Below are 14,859 nucleotides of genomic sequence, written 5' to 3'. Positions count from 1 at the left end.
TGTATACAGTATAATATATATTATACATAGCATGTATTATATAGTATATTTAGTATCTTACAATGGCATTTATTACATATCATGTCATTTATTATTAGTAATACAGTGATAACAGTATAATCATATATAATCATATTATAAATGATATAATTATGTATTATATGTAAGTATATAATACATAGATATATAATATAGGATCATATAATATGTAATATATATGTGTTTGTGTATATCTCCATCCAAAAGCAATGTACAGAATTATATATAATATATAATGATACATAGTAATATACGACCATATAATATGTAACATATATGTGTGTATATCTCCATCCAAAAGCAATGTACGGAATTATATACAATATATAATGATGTATAATAATGTAGGATCATATATAATATGTAATATATAAGTGTGGGTGTATATCTCCATCCAAAAGCAATGTCACTGGGCTCATTCGATGGCCCTCATTGCTGAGCTCATCTGGAGGACACTTTCTTGCAAATCCCTGAGGAGACTCTTCTGCAGCCTCCTGCGTCCCAGGGTCACAATATCTTCTTCGGGACAAGCCTCGGTTTGTGTTTTCTCATTTATGGCATTTCTTTCTCCTACACACAATGTTGCAGCAAAGCTACTTTTTCTCTCTGAAACTCCCAGTTATTTTTTCCATGGACAGTATTAATCCCCATGGATCCCGGGAGTGGTGCTATTTGTAGGAACCCTCTGCAGCACAGCTCATGGGGAATGAACTGGCCACACACAACTGTGGGTGACAAGCAAGTGTTACTTTTCTGCAGACATTCAGAATGATGCTTCGTAGGCTGAGAAAACATCTTATGTAAATAGACTGTGAGGCTGGGATTGAAAAGCAGGAAGCAGCTGGCAGCGGAAACTGCCTTTGGGCCCTCATCTGTTTAAACACACAGGAAAGGTCTCGTGAGCCGTAAAGTCAACACAAAGGTGCATTTGGGCGATATATAAAAGAGACTTAAAGCAAACCCTGCTTAATCCTTTCAAATGGAGATTCCCCCCCAGCCAGAACACAACACGCCAGTTAGATGAACATCCTGACCAACGAAGTGTCTCAGCGCTGCCCCGTGAGGGAGGTGTGTTTATTTAAGGAGACCTCTCAGGGGGACGCCAGCTGCATTTCCCACCCAGCGCACAGGCAGGCAAGATGCAGGCAGCACGCTAGGAAGGGGGCTGGTGCCAGTGAGTGCTGCAACAGTTACGCAGATGGTAATGGGGAAAGGTAACAACGGACTCTCCCAGCTCGTATCGTGGAAGGAAACCCGCTGGATCTCTCGCTATAATCAACACACACCGCTTGGCACGGCTGCTGATGCGGGTGGTGTTAGGGGTGAAGTACCGGCCTCACTGGCAAGCGCCGGAGTCCGAAGTTCACGTGCCCTGTTGAGTACAGGCTCGGTGTCAAACAGCCCATCCTGCGTGACCTAAACTCATTAGCAACTCCCCACGCCCCGCTCCGCAGGCCGACCACCGCCACGCCACCCGGATTCTGTAAACGCAACCATTGCAGGTGCTTCGTGTACGCACAGTCTTGCGGTGTTCATCCACCTGTGACTGCTCTTTTCACTGAGCATCGTGTCCTCCAGTGTCACCCATACTGTCACACACTGAGGAATTTCCTTCTTTCTCGATCGGACATAACTTCCCCTTGCCCCTTGGCACTACTCAGCCTCGATTTTTCCTCTGTCGTGTTGACCCAGGACGCATCGTTTGCTGTAAGTGGCGACCAAGTGATATTCTGGAATGTGGCAAGAGCAAGGCAAGAGGAAGTGAGGTCTTGAATTAGAGAAGCGGCCTGGGGCCCCAGGAGAAAGCATGGATCTGACGCAAGGAAATCCAGAGGAAGCGGCTTTGTTCTCGCCAGCAATCACCAGGGCAGAGCTCCTGGCAGGGCTGATAAAGTCTAGTGGCTGCAATCGCCTTTGAGATCCCAGCTTGGCAATTTGCTCAAAATTGTTGAACATGCCACGCAGTTAATTTTCCTATTTATGTAACTTTGTCAACATGTCAACAGAAACATTCTGGAAAGCCATTTAAAGTGAGCATATGGGTCATGATGTGTCACTTATGAACTTCATCAGTGGAAGAGGCCTACCTTCGTTTACTGACATGCTGTTTGATTAAGTTTAACCATATTGAGTTATTATCACAATTAGACATCCAAAGTCACCAAAAACCACTTTCCTGAATTCAGTAGCAGATGTGCAAAGTCACTGAAGAACATTTAATCTTATAATGCTCTCAGCAAATCAGCAAAGAAAATGCCAGAGAGACTTGCACGTAAATTGCTCTTTGGAACTGAAAAATATACTGTATTCTCTGCCATAGGCCCCAGTTTCTCCTCATGGTTTTAGCAGGATATCCCATTGTTCTAGGGGTTACAGGCAGAAGCTGGTTCAAGAGCCACCAACCTGCTGTGTGAGCTGAGCAGGTCACGAACCTCACTGTGCCATGATCCCTCACCTATGAGATGGTGGTAGGAATAGTCACAATAACACTGTTGTAAGGAGGAAGTTAGTGAATACACGTAAAATGTTCAGAATGGCACTGGGGGCACAGTGGTAATACAGGAGTTGGCTGTTACTCATGGTCATTGTGCGTACCTTCTCTGTCAATATTTTTGTGTGATTGAAAATGTTTTTGTGGTTGTTGTCTTCATAGTCTTATCAGAACATGCCAAAGGCTAACGCTGCAGATGTGGAAGCTTTCACACAAAAAATTGGTAGTGATGCACGGTACAATATTTTAGAGTATGAGTCAAGGCAGGCTAGGCTATGCAATGGTGACACACTGGGAAATCTCAGTCACTGGAGAGAGAGATCACTATTTCTCGGTCTTGCCATGTGTACATCTTGTCTGAACTGGGGGGCTCTGCTCTGTGTGCTCACAGGAGGTGCTGGGATTCCAGATTCTTTCTAGCAGAGACAGGACCAGAGGGACAGGGCACATCTCTCCTGACTTTGATGTTTTCACTTGTAAGTGACGCACGTGATTTCTGTTTCCATTTCATCGGTTAAAGGAAGTCCCACAGACAGATATAGGGCAGGGAAGGGAGGAGAGCTGGAAACATTTGGGGAGCAGCCCATTCCAAGCTGAGGTGTGGATCTCCCCTACCACATGCAGAAACAAATGGACAACATGGCTCAGCAACAGGGTTAAGGGGCTCCCCATCCCAGCGTGTCTTTTGCAGAACTGTAAAGATTGCATCCTTTCCCCTCTCTTGGAGCCTTTCAATATGTGCTCAATATTTTCAAATTCTCAAATCTTTCCCTGTTACTTTCCTCATTAGTAGGCTACTATCAACTGCTGGAAACACAAAGAGAAGGGGTATTTCTTTGATGGTGATGGGTGCCGGGGGGAGTGTGATGTCTGGGAGAATGCAGAAGAAAGAGAATCAGAGGTTTTCCTTCTTTCCATCCTGGGAATTAGCAGTTTTTAGCCCAGAAGAGCTGTGGTAGGGGTGTATGTTGCTATACACACAGAATGGCCATTTGTACAGGGTCTGTTACACACTTTTCCCATTTTTTTCAGTTCTGAGAAGGTACATAAAGCATATAAGTTAATAAAGTATTCTTTGAGTTTCTTGTTCCATTCAGTGGTGTATAGTAAATTATGATTACTGTAATTAAGGCATTGAAGAATGGGTTAGGATGGCCTGTATTTTAGTTGTATATTGTATACCATTTAGAGTCTGATATATAAAGTAAAATCCCAACTCTGCCAATAGTAGACCTTGGCCATCTCAATTTCCTCATTTGAAAAATGTGGAGGAAATACTGGTTTTTATCAATTCAAAGCCACAGTGAAAAGCCACAGCCATATCATAGTTTCTTTCTGTGATACAAAATAACGCTGAGTATTTTCTAAAGATGGTCTTAGGTTCAGTGAAATCCAGAAATAACTGTTTTGGAAGGCCATTGGGACGGATCAAGATGATATGAATGTCAAATATTTTGTAAAGTTGAAGTACTACAAAAATGCTAGCTATTATCTTACAACAGGATTTTCTCAAAATGTCTTTTTTCTCAAATATGTAAAAAATACTAAAAAACAGTTTGAGAAAATCAAAATGATTTTGGTCAGAGCAACTCATCTATATGATAGCAATTCTAATGTGCCCCAGAGATTTTGTGGGCCGCACTGGCATATCAGGAGGAGGAAATGAGGTGCTGAGGCCAGTGGTATTAAAGAAGGTCTCCTGTATCCACTCTGGGTACAGTTTCAGCAGCTAATGGAACCACTGAACGTCTTGCACTCCACTCACTCACACTCTAAGCCTTGAAGCGTCCCATGCTCTTGTGTTCTGAAGCCAAAGCGTATCCCACATTCACACACCCCTCCCGGTTTATATCTTTGCGGGTTGGCCCCGTTTAAAATTCAGAAAGTGGGGTGAGTGTGGCTTTCTATCTATAATGACATTCTAGATAGTGAGGTTCAGAATGCAGACAGAGATGGTACACCCATGGGCCTCAGAGAATCTGAGAGTTAGAAGGAAACTGCATGATCATAGTGTTTTCTCCGGGTGAAGAAACTAAAACTCAGGAAACATAGTAATTTCAAATATTCTCTGGTTCTGTATCACTGAGACCGAGAGCCAGCCACTCGTTTCACTTTCAGTCAGCCTATTTTACTAACGTGCTTAACATGCACCAAGCAACACCTTTTTTCTTTTCCGCTTATTGCATGGTAAGTATTTCCCAAGGCTGAAAGAATCAATGGGCAGGAAGTGACTCAAATCCTGGGAAAAGAGAACCCGATTTCTGAAGAAAAATATACTTGTTCAGTGGCAAGTAATGTCCCTGAGTTCTAGGTATAGACAGAATTGCACAGCAAGTGGGAGCCCTGTGTGTTGCTTGTGACTTGAACTTTGGTATCGCTAGATTCTGTTTGAAGCCATGTAAAGCTATACTGGCTCTGAGACAGGCCTTCCCCCAACTCTTGGTTCTTGAACAATCTAGACATTTGTATTCTTTCTCTTTTATCTTCCTACTCTCTTTCAAATCATCCCCTCTTGAGCCGGCTCTTCAGTCCCAGGCCAAATTTGAACTCTTCCTTCTTGACTATCAGCTTGGGTTGAAACTTCCCTCTCTCTGAATCCTATCGTGCTAACAGTAGATGCCGTTCACTCGGTGTTTCCTCCTTCCTGATAATGCAGTTAGTGATGTTTGTCAGCCGGCAGACAGGCTTTGTGCGGGCTCAAACTGATGCTAATACATTTCTGTGAGTCAGGACCTGGCTAGTCTTGACTATACCTCTCATGACTCAGCGGGTGATTACAAAGCACACAATTACATCTAAAACTGGATGTCATTGGGGCGCTTGGGTGGCTCAGTAGGTTAAGCATCCGACTTCGGCTCACATCATCATCTCACAGTTCATGAGTTTGAGCCCCGCATCGGGCTCTGTGCTGACAGCACGGATCCTGCTTGGGATTCTCTCTCTCAATCTCTCTCTCTCTCTCTCTCTCTCTCCTCTCACTGCCCTTCCCCTACTCACACTGTCTCTGTCTCTCTCAAAATAAATAAATAAGCTTAAATTTTTTAAAAATAAAATAAAGTCTGTTTTAAAAAAATGCACCAAGGGGTACCTGGGTGGCTCAAGTCAGTTGAACATCTGACTTCAACTCAGGTCATGATCTTGTGGTTCGAGCCCACGTCGGGCTCTGTGCTGACAGCTCAGAGCCTGGAGCCTGCTTCAGATTCTGTGTCTCCCTCTTTCTCTGCCCCTCCCCTGCTAGTGTTCTGTCTCTAACTCTCTGAAAAATAAACAAATATTAAAAAATATTTAAAAAAATAAAAAATTGTATCAATGGACAATTTCCTCTGCAATTGTCTCTACAACTAGCAGATTGAGCCCTACCCATTGGGCAAGTACTAATTGAACACACTGAAGGTTGGAGAGACTGAGACACAAGCTCAGCATAAACTCAACCCTGGTGCAGTGCCCCACAATCAGGAAGGAACTCAAAACCTAGAGCTTCTTCCTGAGGGTTGAAGGGTTCCCACATTGGGAACCCCAACTTTTAGGTCCTGCACCTGAGAGAGAAGCCTCCAAAATGTCTAGCTTTGAAGCCTGATGGGACTTATATCCATGATAGCCATAAGGCTATAAAGAACTGAGAAATGGCTCTTAAAAGGCTCGTGTGCTTAGACCCACCCAGTGCAGAGGCAGCCAACTGTGCCCAGACTTATGTGAAGCATGCTCATTTGCTTATATTAAAGTGTAAGCCTAAGGGGCAGGCATCTCATTTAATACACGGATATAGGAACCTACTGGGATACTCTCTGGGGACAGATATTGGTGATCACCATCTTCGTGCTGTCTAGCCTCCAGCTGGTGGGCACAATCTTTTCCCCTCCCAGTGGGTACCATTTGTATGTTCCTGCTCTGCCTTGATCCAGCTGGCAGGTGCCATTTTTGTGCCCCTGTCTGCTGCATTCCAGAGTGCTAGCATCTCCTGGAAGGGAGCTTTTCCTCATATCTGGTGCCCTGGGTTTGTGGCTGCCACTCAGGGCATTCCCCTTGACTGCCCACTTCTGAAGACCAGGGGACCTTGCATTCTGTGGTCCCATGGGAATGTAAAAATCAGATACAACTTCTTGCAGGCTACCACCCCAAACCACTAAAGAGATAGCAAACAGAAACACATGATGTCTTTCTGTGAAAGAGTGCTTATTTGCTTGACCTGGAACTTCAGGCTGAGGCACAAGCTTCAGGTTCAGCACACACCTGTGCAGGTGCACCCAGGGAAGGTAGGCTGGTGGGTGCCATGTTTGCATTCTCTGTCTACCTCATGACAGCTCACTGGTGTCTCCCAAAAAGGAGCCAATACACTCATCTGGAACTCTGCCACCCAGGGACACCTCCAGATTGCCTGATTCCAGTGCTCCATGGGGCTCATTCTTTTAGTCCCACAGGACTGTATATATCTGCATACTTTAAAAGCTTTGGTCTGAGGGTCTGGCTTCCAATCAACCTGCATTAAGGTGCTGAATGAGATCCTCCCCTTTGGAACACTAATAAGTCTTGGCATACCCTTATGTACTCAGAGCTGATAAAAATAAAATAGGCAGCTTAGACAATCATGAAGGTTTGAGAGAAAACCAAGAACTAGGATAGGTTGAATGCGAACGTTTATTTCCCACACAAGGCCACTCCTCACAACTGGGAGAGGTGGCTGTTTCATCTAATGCAGAGAAACCAACAGAGTCCATCAAAATGAATAAACAAAAGGATATGTTCCAAATGTAAGAACAAGATAAAAGCTCAGAAAAAAAACTTAATAAAATAGAAATAAGTAATTTACCTGATAAAGAGTTTAAAGTAATGGTCATAAAAATAAACAGGAGAAAAATAGACGAACATGGTAAGAACTGTAGCAAAGAGATACTAATATAAGAAAGTACCAAATAGAGGCCACAGAGCTGAAGAATATAATAACTGAACTGGAGGATATGATCAATGGCGTTCAACAGCAAACTGGATGAAGCAGAATAGACCAGCACACTTTGAAGACAAGGCAGTGGACTCATCCACTCACAGGAGCAAAGAGAAAAAAGAGAATGGAAAACCAACGTACAAAACTTACGGGATTTGTGAGACCATCTCAGGTGGGCCAACGTTCGCATTACAGAGTCCCAGAAGAAGAAGAGAGAGAAAGGAGCAACACAGTCACTTGAACAAATAATGGCTGAAAACGCCCTTAACCTGAAGAAGGAAACAGACGTCCAGTTCCAAGAAGCCCAGAAAACAAGTAACAAAATGGCAATAAGAACATAACTATCAGTAATTACGTCAAATGTACATGGATGACATCCTCCAATCAAAAGGCATAGAGTGTTTGAATGGATAAAAAAAACAAGACCCAACTATATGCCGCCTACAAGAGACTCACATCACAGAAACAGGGGGAGATCAGGGAGAGCACATGTAGTTTTTTTATTGCTCAAGGTAATTATGCTGGTACTGATAGTATTTCCTTGTTATTCTGAGGCTGTTGTGTATATAAAGTATGATAAAGCACGAGTGATTGTGGGATATTTTCATTCTGTCAACTCCATGAGCTTCAGAACTGGCATTCTTTTTATTTTTATATTTTATTTTAGAGAAAGAGTGTGTGAGTCAGGGGGAGAGAGAGAGAGAGAGAGAGAGAGAGAGAATCCCAAGCAGGCTCCACACTCAGGGCAGAGCCCAACTCCAGGCTTGATTCCATGACCTGAGGATCATGACCCGAGCCAAAATCAAGAGTCAGACGCTAAACTGACTAAACCACACAGGCGCCCAGAGAACTGGGATTCTTTGAGCAGAAGAAGGGGGATATGAATGTGGTACACAAGACATTATGTAAAAACCCTGTGTTCCTGAATTGGATTGGGAAGTAGCAGTGTGAACTCATGACTAACCAGAGCAGTGGGCACCCCTAGTGCACATGTCTGTGACCTGAAATACCAAGGTGACCTGCATTATTGGATAGGAAGGAAGCAAGGAAGCAACCAAACTCTACTTGGACTTAAAAGGGTTAAAAGAATTCATGACCAAAATTTAAGAGGCTCCCACTGGCCAAACATGGAATCATTGGAGATTTCAAAAGAATATTGGGGCACCTGGGTGGCTCAGTTGGTTGAGCATCCAACTTCAGCTCAGGCTGTGATCTCACAGTTCATGGGATCAACCCCTGCGTCTGGCTCTTTGCTGACAGCGCGGAGCCTGCTTTGGATTCTGTCTCCCTCTCCCTCTCTGCCCCTCTCCTGCTCACTCTCTCTCAAAAATAAACATTAAAAAAGTGTTTTTAAATAAAAAAAGAAAAATAATAGCAAATTGCAATTGATTGAAACCCATGCATTATATTTTTTTATTTAACTTTTTTTACTTTTTAAACTTTACCTCCAAATTAGTTAGCATATAGTGAAGCAATGATTTCAGTAGATTCCTTAATGCCCCTTACCCATTTAACCCATTCCCCCCTCCCACAACCCCTCCAGCAACCCTCAGTTTGTTCTCCATATTTATGAGTCTCTTTTATTTTGTCCCCCTCCCTGTTTTTATATTATTTTTGTTTCCCTTCCCTTATGTTCATCTGTTTTGTCTCTTCAAGTCCTCATATGGGTGAAGTCATATGATTTTTGTCTTTCTCTGACTAATTTCACTTAGCATAATACCCTCCAGTTCCATCCACGTAGTTGCAAATGGTAAGATTTCATTCTTTTTGATTGCCAAGTAATACTCCATTGTATATATATATATATACACCACATTTTCTTTATCCATTCATCCTTTGATGGACATTTGGGCTCTTTCCATACTTTGGCTATTGTTGATAGTGCTGCTATGAACATGGGGGTGCATGTGTCCCTTTGAAACAGCACACCCATATCCCTTGGATAAATGCCTAGTAGTGCAATTGCTGGGTCGTAGTGTAGTTCTATTTTTAGTTTTTTGAGAAACCTCCATACTGTTTTCCAGAGTGGCCGCACCAGCTTGCATTCCCACCAGCAGTGCAAAAGAGATCATCTTTCTCCACATCCTCGCCAACATGTGTTGTCGCCTGAGTTGTTAATGTTAGCCATTCTGACCGGTGTCAGCTGGTATCTCCTTGTGGTTTTGATTTGTATTTCCCTGATGATGAGCAATATTGAGCATTTTGTCATGTGTTGGCTGGCCATCTGGATGTCTTCTTTGGAGAAGTGTCTATTCATGTCTTTTGCCCATTTCTTCCCTGGATTATTTGTTCTTTGGGTGTTGAGTTTGATAACATCTTTGTAGATTTTGGATACTAACCCTTTATCTGATATGTCATTTGCAAATCTCTTCCCATTCTGTCAGTTGCCTTTTAGTTTTGCTGATTGTTTCCTTCGCTGTGCAGAAGCTTTTTATTTTGATGAGGTTCCAGTAGTTCATTTTTGCCTTTGTTTCCCTTGCCTCTGGAGACGTGTTGAGTAAGAAATTGCTGCGGGAAAGGTCAAAGCAGGTTTTTGCCTGCTTTCTCCTCGAGGATTTTGATGGATTCCTGTCTGACATTGAGGTCTTTCATCCATTTTGAGTTTATTCTTGTGTATGGTGTAAGAAAGTGGTCCAGGTTCATTCTTCTGCATGTCGCTGTCCAGTTTTCCCAGCACCACTTGCTGAAGAGACTGTCTTTATTATTCTTTCCTGCTTTGTCAAATTTAGTTGCCAATACGTTTGTGGGTCCATTTCTGGGTTCTCTATTCTATTCCATTGATCTGAGTGTCTGTTCTTGTGCCACCATGCATTATATTTAAAACCATAACTTCATGATAATGAAAATGGTCATTGGTCACCTTCAGAGAATGATAGCAAATCAATTTTTATCTTGAAAACTGATAAAGGGACATAATCATTTATTTTCCCTTTTCTATATGTACTATACCACTGAGTAATCAAATAGATGAAAGTATCTGTTTTTAAAGGTGTGCCAACTAATAAGTAATATAAATGAGTTGAGCATTTTAATGAACTAATGGATCTATAAATTGAGACTCAACAGCTGGCAACATCTCCCAAAGAGACAAAGGCACTTTCCTTGCCGCCTGGTAAAAGAAGACGGTCTTGCAGGACAGATGGTGCCTGAGTCTGAGGGAGCCACTGGACTCAGCTGCCAGTCTGAGCTGCACCAGAATCCACCATCTGCAAACCTGGGCTGTAGGAAACCCTGCAGAAGTGGCCTAGGTTCTCCGTTCTCCCAACTCCCATGGAGGCAAGTGAGAAAGAGAAAGGAACAGAGGTGGGCCCTGTGGGGACGAAGCTTTAGAGTAAGACCAGCCATGGGCTGAGGACCGGGAGGAGGCAGAGCACAGGGCTCTAGGGCAGTGAGACTTCTCCGTGTGACTGCAGCGATGAACACATGTCATCCTACCTCTGTCCAAACCCATAGAACATCCAATGCCAGGAGAAACCTGTGGGCCCTGCGTGATGGCAGCGTGTCCATGTGGGCTCATCACTTGGAAGAAAAGTGACCTCTGTCAGGAGTATTGATGATGGGAGGCGGGGCCTACACAGGAGATCTCTGCACCTTTCCTTCAGTTTTGCTGTAAACCCTACACTACCCTAAAGAAAAAGTAAACATTTAAAAAAGGAGTAGGTAGAATGAAAGTGTACTGCCTGGGCCTGTACTGTTGGGTAACGAATCTTTCACAAGCACAAGGGAGCCCTTCCTTGAGGGGTCAGGACCCTGGTTGGCACCAGGGGACAAGGGGTGGAGAACAAGACAGGGCGCAAGGATGGGCCTCTATTGTCATTCCAAAGGTGCTATCCTTGTAGTAAATCACTGAGCTAAACATGTGTGTTGTACTCTTTTTGGTATCTGTGATCTATTAAAAATAAAAGAGTTACAAGTGGTTGAATTCCAGAGAAGGTGAACCCTCTAATGGACTCAGTAACTGGCAGATGAAAGGTGCAAGGTTTGGGACCAGTGTCAGGTCTACAAGCAAGAAGTTGGGTTAATTCAGATCCACCCATCCTTCATCTGTTAGGATGTGAAATACATTTGTCTTCAGGTTTTGTCTCACTTCTAAAAGCTACTGCGTCATCCTCCATGAGTTAGGACTTGGCTGGAGCACAGATCTGGTGGGGGTCCACAGGAAGAGGCAGGCAGTGGGAGGTGGGGTGTGGGGGCCACGGGGGGGCTGCAGACCCTGGGCAAAGCCAGGCTGAGAGTGACACGTGGAGGAACTTCAAGGGGGCCAGGGGGTGCCAGCAGGAGGCCTTTTCGCCTAACCCTGTTGCTCCTGGCCACCTGTACAGGCGACCTCTTCCAAGCAGACATATATGAGACCCCGGTGTCCCCACACTGGGCTCCCCTTCACAGGATCTTTGAGACTAGAACGCTCTCAAGAACTCTACTTTCCAGTGGCTTATGGTGTCGTATATTATGCTTGTCAAACGTACAGTGACTTTTCCTTTGCATTTTGATCAGAACCTTTCCAAATATGTTCATCCTTTTACAGTTACTGAGTGGCCTTGAAGACTTCTCTATATTCAACAGGCGGCCCCGGCCTTTGCCTGATAGGAGTACTGATTTGTAAATTTGCAAATTCAGGCTGCCTATAAATGTTCCGGTGCCTTCTAAAGGTTGCCTTGAAAAGCGAACACAGTTTCCACAATTGTTCTTCGCAAGGCCCCATCACATGGCCAAAGCACACTTGCCCACTTGGAGGTCTTTGCTGCCGTGAAAGACCCGCCCAGCCTACAAATGCCCTGAGGTAGGGTGCCTGCCCCTGGCTGGGACCAATTCAGCCTTCACCACCGTAAAAATACAAAGTGACTCCCTTGCTTTCCATGTGTTCTCACTGGTTTTCAGTTGATTTGCTGTTCTCCAAATTGGAAAGTCCATGGACACTTTCCTTTCAATCATGTAACTGGAATGGAGGTCCCCTCTTCTCCCCTGTCCTGCGCCCCCACACTGACCCACATGGTGACTGAAGCTTCAATAGCTTGGCATGAAGAAAGCAAGATATTATATGGCCCTTGAGAATCACACAGGGGGGCAAGGGTTTTGGCAACAACCGTGAATAATTCTGCAGGTTTCTCCTGACTCTTTTTTTATTAATTTGCTGACTTTCCTAATTTACACAGTGACTCGTGTTTCATATGGAGTTCTTCCTGGGACAAAATTATGCTGACAATGAACACACTGTGCAGGAGAGGTGATCTGGACTTGAAAACAGTGTTTCTTCTGAAAGCCTACCTGTGTTTCAGCAGAAATAGAAAAGCTACTGAACCAAACAACAGACAAGGGTCACGGTCTCTGCTTTGACCTCAGGCAAGGGGCTCAATGGGAAGGGAGGGAGAGCAGGACCTGAGTTTTTTGAGTAGCAATTCTAAAAAGCCACCTGTGCTTTATTTCCTAGATTTGAAACACTTTATCAAAAGTTTGACCAATTTGTTCGATTGCTGGAGAGGCTTTTTAGGAAATCACTTTCTAAGCTTTGTAGGAGCACATAGAAGCCAATGGTAATGTCTTAACCACCTTTTGGAAATACACATTTACTCTCTTTTCTGTGGGAGACTGAAAATACATTTCCAGGTATTTAAAATTTTTTTAATTTTTTTTTTTTTTCAGAGAGAGAGAGAGAGAAACAGAATGTGAGCAAGGGAGGGGCAGAGAGAGAGGGAGACACAGAATCCAAAGCAGGGTCCAGGCTCCTAGCTGTCAGCACAGAGCCTGATGCAGGGCTCAGACCCACAAACCATGAGATTATGACCTGAGCCAAAGTCGGCACTTAACTGACTGAGCCACCCAGGCACCCCTTCCTGGCTGTCTAAAGACATGATGGGTATAAGTCTACTTGGTCCACTAAATAAGATGCTCAAAAGTATAGGAGACATGAGGATTTCAGAAAACTAGTCAAATTAGGCATCCCAGGTGACATTCTGACCAAATCTATCTTAAAAGCAATCGTGAAAACTGCAATTTTGAACAAAGATTCTCTCTGATGTGGTGTGGACCCCAGAAACACACAGGGCACCAATTTCCAAGCCAGGCTACACAGACTAATTACTCAGAAGCAGATTGGACTGCAGGCCTCAACTCTGCCCAGGACAGCAATGGCTCTACAGGGGGTGAGCTACTGATGGAACAGGTGGTGGTGGTGGTGGCTGCGGTGAGGCCCTGGGTGGTGGTGGTGAGGCCCTGGAGGTGGAGCCCCATAGGCTTGTTGTTGAGAGGAGGTCCCTGTGCAGCCAGTCCCTCCCCTCGGAGGGCCTGCCTTTGGGGATCACAAGTGCACTAGGACCGCGGTGTGGGAAGCGTTCATAGTCCAGGCAGTGCATCTGCAGCCCAGGGTCCCGTGTCTTCTCACACACGGGATCCCCTGCGTCACATCACAGCCCCACCGTACAGGTGTGTTCACTGACGTGGTTTGTCTCTGGTGCTTTGTTTCCTTCTCACTTTTTTTCTTTTCCCCCTTCCCATATGTTCATCTATTTTCTATAAGTTTGATCATGTGATTTTTTTTGGATACTGGCTATTGACCACTTTTATTACATACTACTTGGAAGAATATCAGCCCTTCCAAGAACATCTATGCTTGTATTTCCATTAAATATATATGTATCTGTTTTTTAAAAATAAAAATGGTATCATTCTATACAAAGTTTTTGATTAAAAAATTTAACGATACTGGAAATCTTCCATACAATTCATTAAAATCGACCTCAAGTTTCACTGTATTCCATTTTATGGCAGTACGTTCGTTTATTTGACCAAAGTCTTTTTCATGAGTATTTCTATCATTTCCAACAGGTGTGAGGGGTTATTTTTCTATGACTTCAGTTATATTATTTATTGAAAAGTTAATTTTTTATTTCAATACATTTATTACCATTTAAATTTTATCTTTTCATATGCTCACTGATCATTTAATTATTTTCAGTGAAATTACTTTTGTCCTTTGTCCATCCTGATTTGCCTTTCCTTTTGTTTGTTGATTTAGAAAAAGCCCTTTGCATATTAATGTAATTGGTCATTTTTCTGTCATATTTCTTGAAAACACTTTTTGTCAGTTTTACATTATATTCTAGCTTTGTTGATGATATTTTAAAAAATAATGTAGAAATTTAAAATTTTTATGTGCTCAAATCTGTCATATTTTTCTTTATAGTTTTCATAGTTTGGATTGTTTATAATTTTTCTGCTTCAAGATTATAACATCAATTCTCTCATGTTTTCTTAATGTACTTTTACTATTTCACTTGTTTAAATCATTTGTCAAACTGGAATTTATTTTGGTATAAAGAGTGAAATGGAACTCAGCACAAACTACTGAACAGTCCGCTTCTTCCCAGTGATCTGAAGTGATGTTTTATGATAC

This window comes from Panthera leo, chromosome B1 (genome assembly GCF_018350215.1).
Source record: "Panthera leo isolate Ple1 chromosome B1, P.leo_Ple1_pat1.1, whole genome shotgun sequence".
Lineage (NCBI taxonomy): Eukaryota > Metazoa > Chordata > Mammalia > Carnivora > Felidae > Panthera > Panthera leo.
The sequence above is the reverse complement of the archived record's forward strand: the minus strand, read 5'-3'. Positions refer to the sequence as shown.